This window comes from Pectinophora gossypiella, chromosome 24 (genome assembly GCF_024362695.1).
Source record: "Pectinophora gossypiella chromosome 24, ilPecGoss1.1, whole genome shotgun sequence".
Lineage (NCBI taxonomy): Eukaryota > Metazoa > Arthropoda > Insecta > Lepidoptera > Gelechiidae > Pectinophora > Pectinophora gossypiella.
In genome coordinates this window covers 9504165-9517180 of record NC_065427.1, presented here as the reverse complement: position 1 = coordinate 9517180, position 13016 = coordinate 9504165, and the positions used below count along the sequence as shown (strand labels likewise).

Sequence of the window (13016 nt, the reverse complement as noted above, 5' to 3'; positions counted from 1 at the left end):
CTCCAAAGCATTTGGTGCAATAAAGTGTATTTGTTTCGAATCTTCTTCTATCGTATGAGTTGTGTGGCGGATTACCAACCTCATCAACCATCAGGCTGGCCACGTCATCGGCTTGACTTGACTGGAACATGCGCCAGAGTAGCGGAATATTTTTTTTGGATAATTCATTATTTTCATACTTAACATGGATACTCCTGGCGAAGGAAATTTTGACTGAGATGAGGAAAGACATAAACGATTTATGAATTTAGGTCCTTTTTATCGTGTGGGTTGTGAGGTGGATTACCAACCTCATCACCCTGGTGTCAGGGTTGTTATTGAGCCGCCAAAAGCCCCTGACATGGCTGATATAACGACTACTTACTTAATCGGTAAGTAGTGTTTCGAATTTGCGATCTCGAGTTGATATTGCATTCCCTAGTCGTAAGGTAAACTTATATGATGCGCATGCTGCCATTTTCCCACGATCCCACCTCTTTTCCAGTTAGCATAACGCAAATCTGTAAAACACGCGATTGTATCATGTCTCTTTGAAGACTTGCAAGTTAGGTATCACGCTTCTATCACGTTTCGTTACTATTATAACTCTTAGACCCTTCAGCGCTCCCCACTTGTCCAGCCAAGTAGATAATGGCCCCGATTCCTGCAGACACCTCCTAATTTTATTTTAAGTTATACCCGTCATTTTTTTATCCGCCGAAAGGGAAAGTCCCTTTTGCTTTCCAACGACTTAACTTCTTCTTCTTTGCGAGTCGATGGCAATCGAAGCTAAATTTTTGCTGACTGTGGCGTATGACAAGGCTGAATGATGTTGTATCCAGTGCCAAATAAATTCGACTCACGCTTGGCCATATGTCACACCGCTCGCCCCCGCACCTCACCTCTCTCTCTTGGGTGAAAGGCTTGCTAGGAGACAGGTGCACTTTTAACTCGCTCTGAGATTTTTATATAATTTATTGTGATTGTGTGTTTATTCTGTCCTATCCGTGTATGTGATGAACAATAGAAGATACCCATCATAGTTCGGACTTTTATTTATAAAAGGAGGCCCATCTCCTCCTCAATAATTAAAATACGTAATATTAGATAGCGTCTGCAGGAATTAGCACCATTGTAGTCGTATGTGTATCTTTGTATTTTATTTTTGTACGTCCAACTTTTCCCACGATGCACTGTCCCGCAATCATCATCAGCCGTATGACGCCCACTGCTGGGCATAGGCCTCCCCCAAGGATCTCCACGACGATAAGATATTATATAATATAATATTATATAATATTAAATATCTCCTATACGTAAAGGTTGCCTGGAAGAGGTTGCTACTTATCAATAAGGCCTCCTATTGTACTCTTTCTATTTATCTTTTGTTTTGTATTTTATATTTAATTTATTTATTTTTAATTCGGGGAGCTTACAGTTATGTTATGCTATGGTATGTTAGCCGTTGGTCCCGGCTATTAGCCGTAAAAACATCTCCACCAACCCCCCCCCCCCGGTTGATTGAGGGGAGGCCTGTGCCCAACAGTGGGACGTATATAGGCAGTTTATGTTATGTTATGTTATGCTATGTTATGTTACGTTATGTTATTTTATGTTATAATGCACCGTTCGCACCGCCCTAGGGCCGCCACTGTGGTAGATCCACTACATAAGTAATCACGGGTGTGTATTTCTGTCTTAATTAATAGCACAAGTCTATTTTATCATTTAACTACATCAGAGTCTAGCACGATCACACGACACGAGGTAAAGGTGCTAGTATAAACATAAACACTCGCCTAGTTTCAATGCCAGGCGCACCAAGTGTTGCCTGGACATGTGGGTCACATGTGTGTCACATAGCACAGAAAAGAATAAGTACGCATATACTACGTACGGTCACGAGCATTAATATGTATACACTTTGGTACCATGTCACATTAACTTTTTTGACAAATTGAAGTCTCACTAAATGTCAAATATGTTAGTGCGACAGAGTCCTAAAGTGGGTACATTATATTGCTCATGACTGTACACAACACATTTCTTTCTGGGGCCTGTTTAATAAAATTTACAATTGTAAATTACAATGACAATTTGATGTACATTGCGGAGTGTGTGATCACAAATATTTTGCAGCTTCAAATTAGCTACGTAATGAACACCAAATTGTCATTGTAAATTACAATTGTAAGTTTTATTAAACAGGCCCAGGACCGCTACATCGTACCCGCCGTTCATTGCGTAGTAACACAAGCGCTAGTTGTAGCTACACGATACTAATAAAGCAATGAATGACGTGAAAGGTTTAATAATACGATCGTCGCCTGATATAATATGCTCATTTTTTGCATATTAAGGACCAACGGGCTATGCTCCTGCGGCATCTCTCTATACTATGAACTCTGTGGAATGGACCATCATAAAAATAATGACCAGTAATAGAATAATACGCTTACCTTCATAGTTTGCTGTAGGTAGGCCAGGTCACTTCACGTAAGATTAAAGTATTAGACTCGGGTTCTTACCTGGAAAAAAAGAAAAAACATTAAAATTGGAAGGTCTTCTTCTTCTATCGTGTGGGTTGTGAGGTGGATTACCAACCTCATCAACCCTGCTATCGGAGTTATTATTAAGCCGCCAAAGGCCCCTAACGTGACTGAAAAGACGACTACGTACTTACATCAGTAAGTAGTAACCGGGAACGGCTTAACGTGCCTTCCGAAGCACGGATCATCTTACTTCTGGACAATCAGGTGATCAGCCTGCAATGTCCTAACCAAACTAGGGACTACAAAGTGATTTGTGACCACCGCGTTTCGAACCCGGGACCTCCGGATCGTGAGAACGCTCAACCACTGGACCACGGAGGCGGTTGGAGTTGGAAGGTAGAAGACGCACAGATAAATCCACCTCACAACCCACACGATAGAAGAAGAGATCTGAATCCTCAAACGAAAAAATGACAGTGCGTCATACGAAGTCATGATTTAAATTGCCCTGAGTAGCAATGATAATGACCTATTTAAAGAATTGAAGCCATGGGTCTGAAGGGTTCTTTAAAACAAGTCAATGGCGACAAAGGAGCCGCTCGGTCAAATATGTACTTTGTTATTCGGAGCGTGTGTTTGATTGAGAGGAATTGGATGGGATTACAAATTCAAATTATTATAGAATAGAATAGCGCTTATCGCTATCGACAATACTGGGGTTCGAACCGGCGTTTCCCGTTTGAGAAGCCGGCGTCCCACAGTTTCTACATCATAATTAAAATAAACACACATTCAGAATTTGCACCATATAATTGTATTCTTCCAGTTTAATAATATTTACAATTTTACAACATAGAATCAGATTACTTATCATCATCATCATCAGCCGTACGACTCCCACTGCTGGGCATAGGCCTCCCCCAAGGATCTCCACGACGATCGGTCCCGCGCTGCCCGCATCCAACGGCTTCCCGCGACCTTCACCAGATCGTCGGTCCACCTTGTAGCGGGCCTATCCACTGAGCATCGTCCGACACGTGGTCGCCATTCCAGAACCCTTCCGCCCCAGCGGCCATCGGTTCTCCTCGCTATGTGTCCTGCCCACTGCCACACCTTTACTTACTTACTTACTTACTTAAGATTACTTATACACACCTTTTAAGCACTTATATAAATACTTATCCAAATGTAGCCACAATACGTCCGTTTCGTAGAGAAGTCGGCATAGAAGTGAGCTAGCTGTTCACGGAGTTCGAAAAGGTAGCCTCGTGGAGCGGGGGAAACTATTTGTACGAATGACAGCATTTCACGATGTTATTTTAAGTTTACGCGGTTATTATCATAATTAAAGCACATATTAACGGGTTCTTACCGCGTTTAAATGGGGATATGAGACTCCTGATATTTCGACACTGTTGTATGTTGATCACGGGATGTCATCCCGTGATCATGGCACTTGCAACAGTGTCGAAATATCGGGAGTCTCATATCCCCATTTAAACACGGTAAGAACCCGTTAATATGTGCTTTAATTATTTCACGATGTTGCCATTTGAGTGCCTATTAAAATAACTAAAAATGCAGATCGACAACATAATGTGGATTATAAAAGTATTACACCTACCTGACCTACAATCTTACATCAACATAAACTGCTATCAGTCTCCTTCACATATCGTCCGTTCAAACGACATTCATTGATGAAAGGTCGTCGCAAGCGCAACTCATATGCGAGAACGTTCTCACAGAAACGCTATACATACTTGTTTTAAATTAGTTTACCCATACCATCGAGAGGAGCAGTGGTAACCCAGTTGGTAGAGAGGTAAGCGCCTCTCACTTTGAAGTCGCAAGTTCGAATCCTGCACAGACCTAAACCAATGATTATCGAATTTGTTTTCGAATTCACGTTTGGATCATAAATAATTATCACGTGCTCGGCGGTAAAGGAAAACATCGCGAGGAAACCCATATTTCCAAAAATGCATTTTTGGAGGCATGTGACCTAACCTGTACTGGGCTGGTTTTCCCTTCGCGTGTTAAAAGGTTAGAGAGGCAGTCGCTTCTGTAAAAAACCGGACCTGTCAAATGTTCAGGTTAGGTAAGCGGACCCAGTGAAAAAAAGGAATATTTGGATGTTTTTTTTAAATCCTTGCAATAGACAAGCTACTTTAATGTAAAACAAAATGTATGTCCTCAATTTTTATCCGGAATAAAATTAATTGAAACAAATAGAGGTTTTGCTCAAGAAAATCTCATCAGACACTAACGGCCTCTGTGGTCCAGTGGTTGAGCGTTGGGCTCACGATCCAGAGGTCCCGGGTTCCAATCCCGGTGGTGAGATATCACAAAAATCACTTTGTGATCCCTAGTTTGGTTAGGACATTACAGGCTGATCACCCGATTGTCCGAAAGTAAGATGATCCGTGCTTGGGAAGGCACGTTAAGCCGTTGGTCCCGGTTACTATTAACTTATGTGTCAAGGGCCTTTGGCGGCTCAATCGTAACCCAGACACCAGGGTTGATGAGGCTGGAATTCCACCTCGATAAGAATAATAGATATCAAAAAATGATTTTTCAAAATGGCTCTTACATGGTTTTCGGTATAAAGCGACGATATTAGGTACTTCTAGAACTTTCCCGCCGAAACTGAGCCACATTAGTATGGCGGGTCTCTCTTCGTCTTGACCCCATTGCGCATGTCCTTAACCGCGCACGCGCCGTCAGCGGCAATCCCGCGCATACACAACTCGCAAGCCTCGCGAAAATATTGTAGATTCTGTTTTATTTATTTACATACATACATAAGTTCACGCCTATTTCCCGCTGGGGTAGGCAGAGACAACGGAATTCCACTTACTACGATCCTGACACACCACTTTCGCTTCTTTCACTCTCATTAAATACTTCATGCATGCTCGATATCAAAAAGGTTCATCATCATCATCCCCCTAGCATTATCCCGTTTTTCACAGGGTCCGCTTACCTAACCTGAAGATTTGACAGGTCCGGTTTTTTACAGAAGCGACTGCCTGTCTGACCTACCAACCCGCGGGAAAACCAGCCCAATACAGGTTAGGTTACACACCCCCGAAAATGCATTTCTCGGGTTTCCTCATGTTTTCCTTCACCGCTCACGTGATAATCGTTTATGATCCAAAAATGAATTCGAAAACAAATTCGACAGTCAATAGTTTAGGCCTGTGACCTCAAAGTGAAAAACACATCCAAATATGATTCATTATTTGTTGAGGAATACAATATGTTGTGCCGATCATATTGAGTGGGATAATAATAAATAATAGTTTATTGTCAACAGTTACAGTAACAATGGCCCCGATTCCTGCAGACCGTCTAATTTTAAGTTATATCCGTCATTTTCATATCCGTCGAAAAGGAAAGGGACGGATGATTCACAGCTCTTAATTTTAGGAAGAATGAGTAAATGAATGAATAACCCGGGCGAATCAAAAGGTATGTCGCTGGTATGCAATCCGTTTGACGTGCTGTCTACTTAACTGTGTCGGGTTATTGACTGATGTAAAATTTTTAGACGGTTGTTTTAGATTTGTGCTTAAAATTGACGTGTGTTCCATAAATTTTATGCTTGTCGATTACCCGTCCCTTTCCTTTTCGGCGGATAAGAAAAGGACAGGTAAGAATATAATTCATCAAAATGGCGCTTAGGTACGTGGTTTTCACTCCAAAGCTACGATACGCGAAAACAATTTATAATCTCCCACAATAGGCTAGTTTTCAACTAGTCAAATCAGATACTTTTTAGTAAACTTCGAAACGCAAAATGACTATCGAATTTGTATGAAAAAGCACACTGTGACGTCATAGAAAAACGTGAGAAAATGTCGCACTTATTATTTACTTACATTTCTATTTATTAAAATTCATAAAAAAGTTTGATAGAAAAAGGAAACGTTTTTTGTCACTTTTAAATCTGTCTTTATTTAATAATCAGAATTTTATGACCCTCCTTAACACCTGGTTCCGTCCATGTAGAAGGGACAATCTCCGCACCGATACGATCTTGATTCATTCGCTACGTCATGCCAAATCAACCTCTTTATAAAACATTTACAACCTTTATTAATTATATTTCGATTTTACATTGTGCAAATCTAAATCGATTTTCCTAAAAAACACCGATTCATAAAAACCTTAATACGACCTTGAAATGCATTCGCAAACTGCAAACTTCAAACAAAAAATTGTAGCAAAAAAATTGCAATATTTCGCGCTTTCTTAGTTCTTATTAAAGTAACGCCATCTATCGCCAAGTCGTTGAACTTGTTAGCATGCGTGACAGAGGTTCGTTCGGTTATAAACGCGTTATAAAGGCGGGAATGTCAAAGTTTACAGTGACCTGCCGATAGATCGAGCTACTAGTCTCGAATTTAATTTTAAACTGTTTTTTCATTCTATTTTACGGTATGGGTATGAGTGTATGAGAATGGGAATTAAGCAACAAAATATACCTACCCACAACATAACATGGAACAATTAAAAAAAAAAAACAATATTGCAATTCGACATTTGCGCATATAAAGGACGCAATGACAATAAATATTAGCAAAATTTAGTTTTTTTTGGAGAAAATTAATTGAGACGTCCTTTGAAAAGGTTCAGTGCTATCTTCTGAACCGGGGCGTGCGTGTACGAAACGATTGATGAATGTGGAGGAAGCGAGATAAGTGTGTCAGGATCGAAGCAAATTGAATTCCATAGTGACTGCTTACCCCGGTGGAAAATAGCATGAGTTTATGTTTGTACGTATGTTGTTTTTTTTTTTGCATCAATTGCTTCAATCACTTGTTTTTCCCAAATATGTCTTAAAAACATTATAATTTTAGTGGAGTATGCTCCATACCCCCTCCGGTTGATTGAGGGGAAGCCTGTGCCCAGCAGTGGGACGTATATAGGCTGTTTATAGACGATAGGCTATCACCTATCGTAATACTGGTAGTTTCCAACTAGTCAAATCAGTTACGAATTTCGTATAATTAATAAAGTCAAGGCTGTATAGTCCTCAGATCTTTGCTTGCCTTATATAAGGCGAATTTAAACAAGAACAACAACTTTTTACTAAACGTCAAAACATGATATTACTATGGATTTCGTTTGAAAAAGCAACCTAGATTAAACACATAATACCGGGTTCTTACCGCGTTGAAATATTATGATGAGACTCCCAATATTAATAAATTATTTATTTGTTTTCAACGCGGTAAGAACTCTGTATTATGTGTTTAAATTATGATAATTTAGCCGCGTAAACCTCAGAGTAAAAGGCGACCGGTGACGTCATAGAAAAACGTGACAAAATGTCGCACTTATTATTAAACTTAATAAATATGTTAAATAAAAAAAACAAACATTTTTTGTCACCTTTAGATCTTTGACCTAGGGAATGAAACTACCCAATTATTCATATTAGGTACGACTTTGGCTAACAGTGCGTGGCTGTACTTGTAATTTTCTGATAACTTGTGGCTGTGCTTACCGCGTTGGGGATTGAGAGCGTGAATGTAACACACATCACACATATCATCATCAGCCCATAAACGTCCCCACTGCTGGGGCACGGGCCTACTCTATGGATGGATAGGGAGATCGGGCCTTAAACCATCACGCGGGCCCAGTGCGGATTGATGGTTATTAACGACTGCTAATGCAGCCGGCACCAACGGCTTAACGTGCCTTCCGAAGCACGAAGTAGCTATAGATGAAAACTTTTTTTTTGTGGTCACCCATCTTATAACCGGCCTTTGCGAAAGTTGCTTAACCTCAACAATCGCAGGCCGAGCGCGTTTACCGCTGCGCCAACGAGCTCCTCACATCACACACAAAGTAATTAAATACCTAGCGATAATAGCCGTTAGTTTAATGTTATAGATAACGGGAATTCTAAAATCCCTTTAATTACTGCGTAGACTACATCTCTGTGGATTATGAGTGTTATGAATGTAAGACGTAATACTATGTGTTATGTGTGATTACATAATTGTTTTATTATAGGAAGGTTTAATGGTAACTGGTGGAAAATGTCCCCGATACCGACACCGCCGCGCTACGATACCGACCCCGCCGGCGTGGTCGACGATTTCCCTCATTCAGCGCTTATCGCTATCGACCCACTAGAGTCGATTAATTCTTTCAAATATTTTTCCTTTCAGACGACGCCCTGAGCCGAGGTTCGCGCCCAACTGGGCACCCTCAGGCCTGTTGTCTTAAACGTTGTACCGGGTGAGAGCCTTCAGCGCTCCCCATTTGTCCGGCCAAGTAGTTAATGCCATCTGCGGCAAATCTACAATAAGTCACGTCAAAAAAAAAGTGGAAAATGACTAAGCCAAGGTGTATAGAGGACAGGAGTCCTAGTACGGCTTTGAAATAGACTTTTTTTTTAAAGAGGGCCCTGTGTCGATGTTTTTCTTGCAGCTTTTCTTCCCCGGCTATGCAAGTTGTGAGAAGCTGCAGTAGTTTTAGGCGGATCAGATGTTCGTTATGTAAAAATTGACGATTCATAGTGTAACTATGTTGCCTATTAAATAGATATTTTTGCATTTGAACTACTCTGGGCGCCATCCCAGTCGCGTCAGAGTACTGAGGGGCGGAAGGCAAGAGGGAACCCACTGCCCTGTTTTTCCCTAAAAAGTAGCATGAAGAATGCTACACCGACAAGAGCGTGCGTCTTAAATTAGTGTTGACAAATAATTAGAATGAACATTACAGCATGACAATGATAAATTATTATATTTTTATAGACGGCCATTAAACAAGGCTGTAACAATAGAAAGAAAAAATCACCTGCAATAAAACAGTTCGCATAAGTGTTATGAGTATGAATACCTATGCAAATGTAGTTAGTTATGTTGGAGCTAATCATTTTTCGTTCATTGAATACATACAGCCCGTAAAAACACCACCAACCCGCAGTGGAGCAGCGTGGTGGAGTATGCTCCATACCCCCTCCGGTTGCTTGAGGGGAGGCCTGTGCCCAGCAGTGGGACGTATACAGGCTATTTATGTTATGTTGTATGAATACATAGAGCCGTGGTAGCCCAGTAGAACGCTTGCGTCTCACTTTGAGGTCACAGGTTCGAATCTAGCATAGGCGTACGATAAACTAATGATTGTCGAATTCGTTTTCGAATTCATGTTTGGATCATAAATGATTATCACGTGCTCATCGGCGAAGGAAAACATCGTGAAGAAACTCACATTCCCGAGAAATGCATTTTCGGATGTATGTGACCTATCCTGTATTGGGCTGGTTTTGCCTTCGCGGGTCAGACAGGCAGTCGCTTCTGTAAAAAACCGGACCTGTCAAATCTTTAGGTTAGGTAAGCGGCCTCCGTGGTCCAGTGGTTGAGCGTTGGACTCACGATCCGGAGGTCCTGGGTTCGATTCCCAGTGGGGACATATCACAAAAATTACTTTGTGGTCCCTAGTTTGGTTAGGACATTACAGGCTGATCACCTGATTGTCCGAAAGTAAGACGATCCGTGCTTCGGAAGGCACGTTAAGCCGTTGGTCCCGGTTACTACTTACTGTGTAAGTACGTAGTCGTTATAAATGAGTCATGTCAGGGGCCTTTGGCGGCTCAATAGTAACCCTGACACCAGGGTTGATGAGGTTAGTAATTCGCCTCAAAACCCACACGATAGAAGAAGAAAGAAGAAGAAGAAGAAGCGGATCCTGTGAAAAACGGGATAATGCTAGGGAGATCGAGTACATACATAATACCGGGGTAAGCAGATACTATAGAATTTTGCTTCGATGACACACCTCTTTTCCTTCCTTCACATTCATCAATCATTTTATATCCGCACGCCGGTTCATAGAACTAAACCTTTTGTAACCTTTTTTTTTTCGTTCATTTAATACACAGAGTAATTATGGACGGAGTTGCCTGTAGGCTAGCTCGCGTAACATAACATAAGCTGGCGATTATAGCAATTAGGGGTAGTCAGAGGTACATCCATCGCAAGATGAACTAAGTACCTACACCTCATCGAGCTTTCTGTTAGACCAACGTGATAGGTGAGCCGTATCGCCGTCTATAAAGGTCGAGCCAACTGTGTTCGTGAAAATACTTAACTAATTGGTGTACAGCCTCGGTGGTCTAGTGGTTAGACCGTTGGGCACACGATCTGGAGGTCCGGGTTTGATTCCCGATAGGGATATCTGGAACTGGCCTTTGTTTGGTACGAACATTGCAGGCTTGAATCACCTGATTGTCTTAAAAAGTAAAATAATTCCGTGCTTCGGAGGGCACGTTAAGCTGCTGCTCCCGGCTCTTCTTCTATCGTGTGGGTTGTGATGTGAATTACCAACCTCATCAAACCTGGTTAGGTTTGTCAGGGTTATAATTGTCCCGGCTATTAGCCGTAAAACAGCTCCACGAACCCGCAGCGGAGCAGCGTGGTGGAGTATGCTCCATATCCTCTCCGGTTGCCTGAGGGTTGGCCTGTGCCCAGCAGTGGGACGTATACAGGCTGTTTATGTCTTATGCATGTTTATGAGATTGGTGGAAGTCCGGTTCTGGGGATCGAACCGGCGGCGCTCCAACGAGAGATTACTTTTGTTTAAAGTTTGAGAAACTTGAATACGTAGTATTAAGGTTCATGCCCACTATACCGTATCATACCAGCACCGTATCCGCACCAGCATAGGCAAAAAAAAGTATTTGTATGAATTTCTATGGCGCAACGCCCACTAGACCGTTCTGTCAACGATCAACACCATAGCGTGCCGTGCACCGGCCAGAATTCCTGGTGCATAAGGGGATAGAGCGGGGTTTCTCCGTTGCAGTGGCCATAGTAGCGTCCGGCACGTGCCGGTCCGTGCCTGACACGGTACTAGTATGATACGGTGTAGTGGGCACAGACCTTTAAGCTGTAAAAAACATTAATTTTAACTTCTATTTTTTTGTATGTCCGTACGAATGTTTGTCCATTAAATGTTCTAGTAAGATAACTTCCATAGAGAGGAAAACAATACAAGACAACTGGCGACATTCATCATCTCCTATCTCCCTAATACCCTGCCGTCTAAATGTTTTGTTTTGTTGATCACACGATTCACACGACTCATGCGTGATCTTATACTGATATGATCACGTGACGTAGTTGGCAACACTCTTAATTCACACGTTATGTTAACAATGAAAGATTTCAAACTGAGGACCATGTATCATATTATTATTTATTTATTATTATGCTGCAGTACGTATAAGATATACATTGTTTTAAGTTTACGCGGTTATTATCATAATTAAAACACATAATAACGGGTTCTTACCGCTTTTAAATGGGGATATGAGACTCCCGATATTTCGACACTGTTGCAAGTGCCATGATCACGGGATGACTGATGAGATTGGAGTGGAGTAGGTAGATCCATAATTTTCTACGGGCAGACATATCTGTCTACCCTCTTTCTTTGCCGCTTGTTTATGTTTTTGATATCGGAATGTTCGGATGTTGGAATATGGGAGTCTCATATCCCCATTTAAACGCGGTAAGAACCCGTTATTATGTGTTTTAATTACGTATAAGATAATTTTACTATCTTACTAATATTTTAAATGTGAAAGTTTGTGAGTATGGATTTTAATCGACATTGGTCGTGGTTATTTTACCAACAGCAAATATGTTTGTAATTGCAAAAAAAAATTTTTTTGTGATGGTACAACTACTTTTTTCGGGTTTTTTGCTTTGCATGTGCTGTAAGTGTTTCCGTAGGATTTTGTTGCTATAATTAATAGGCTACTCGACAACCCAGTCAAATGAGATACTTTCAAACGTCAAAATGATAGGTTTTTTTTTATTTGGAGTTTGTATGGAAATACTGTCCTGTGACGTCATCAATAGAAACGGTCAAACGGGATTAAAAAATAAGTCGAAAACTAAAATGGGATTGCCTTTTGATCATCTTAGACTGGCTAATATCTCTACATTTGGATTTTATAATTTATCTTTGACCCAGTGAAATACCCCATACCTACCGACAAATTTTTTTTTACTGTTTTTTTCTTCGGTACCTTGACGTTGGCAGAATCGTTTCTAAACGACATCATACATACATACACTCACGCCTATTTCCCACCGGGGTAAGCAGAGACTATAGACCATTTGCTTCGATCCTGACACACTTCTCTTGCTTCCTGCACATTCATCAATAGCTTCATACACGCACGACGGTTCAGAGTAGATCGTATTAAACCTTTTTTAAGGACATCTCCAATTTGGTCAATGCAAGTCCTTCTCGGTCCTTTTCTAAACGATGCAGCCATAAATTTAAAAAAAGCGAAGTGAAATACCCTATTGTAATTAAGTAAACATATTATTTCCTCGCGTTCCCCAAACATCGTAAACTATACAATTTAACGTACACAAGCGTAACGTCAAACTCTATATTTGACTAGTTTTAACTCCAGATCAAACAGCATTCCTTTACTAGGCAAACTCGAATGCATCTCGCGTTTTGTTGATTCTTTTGACGGACGTTGAATGAAAAATTTTGACACTG

At 41.0% G+C, this 13016-nt stretch overlaps 1 protein-coding gene across 1 annotated transcript in view; it reads right to left on the bottom strand.

The window, feature by feature from the left end:
* Nucleotides 1-13016, bottom strand: part of LOC126377730 (transcription factor EB) — a 146019-nt gene that overhangs the window by 115500 nt on the left and 17503 nt on the right. The window lies entirely within an intron of this gene.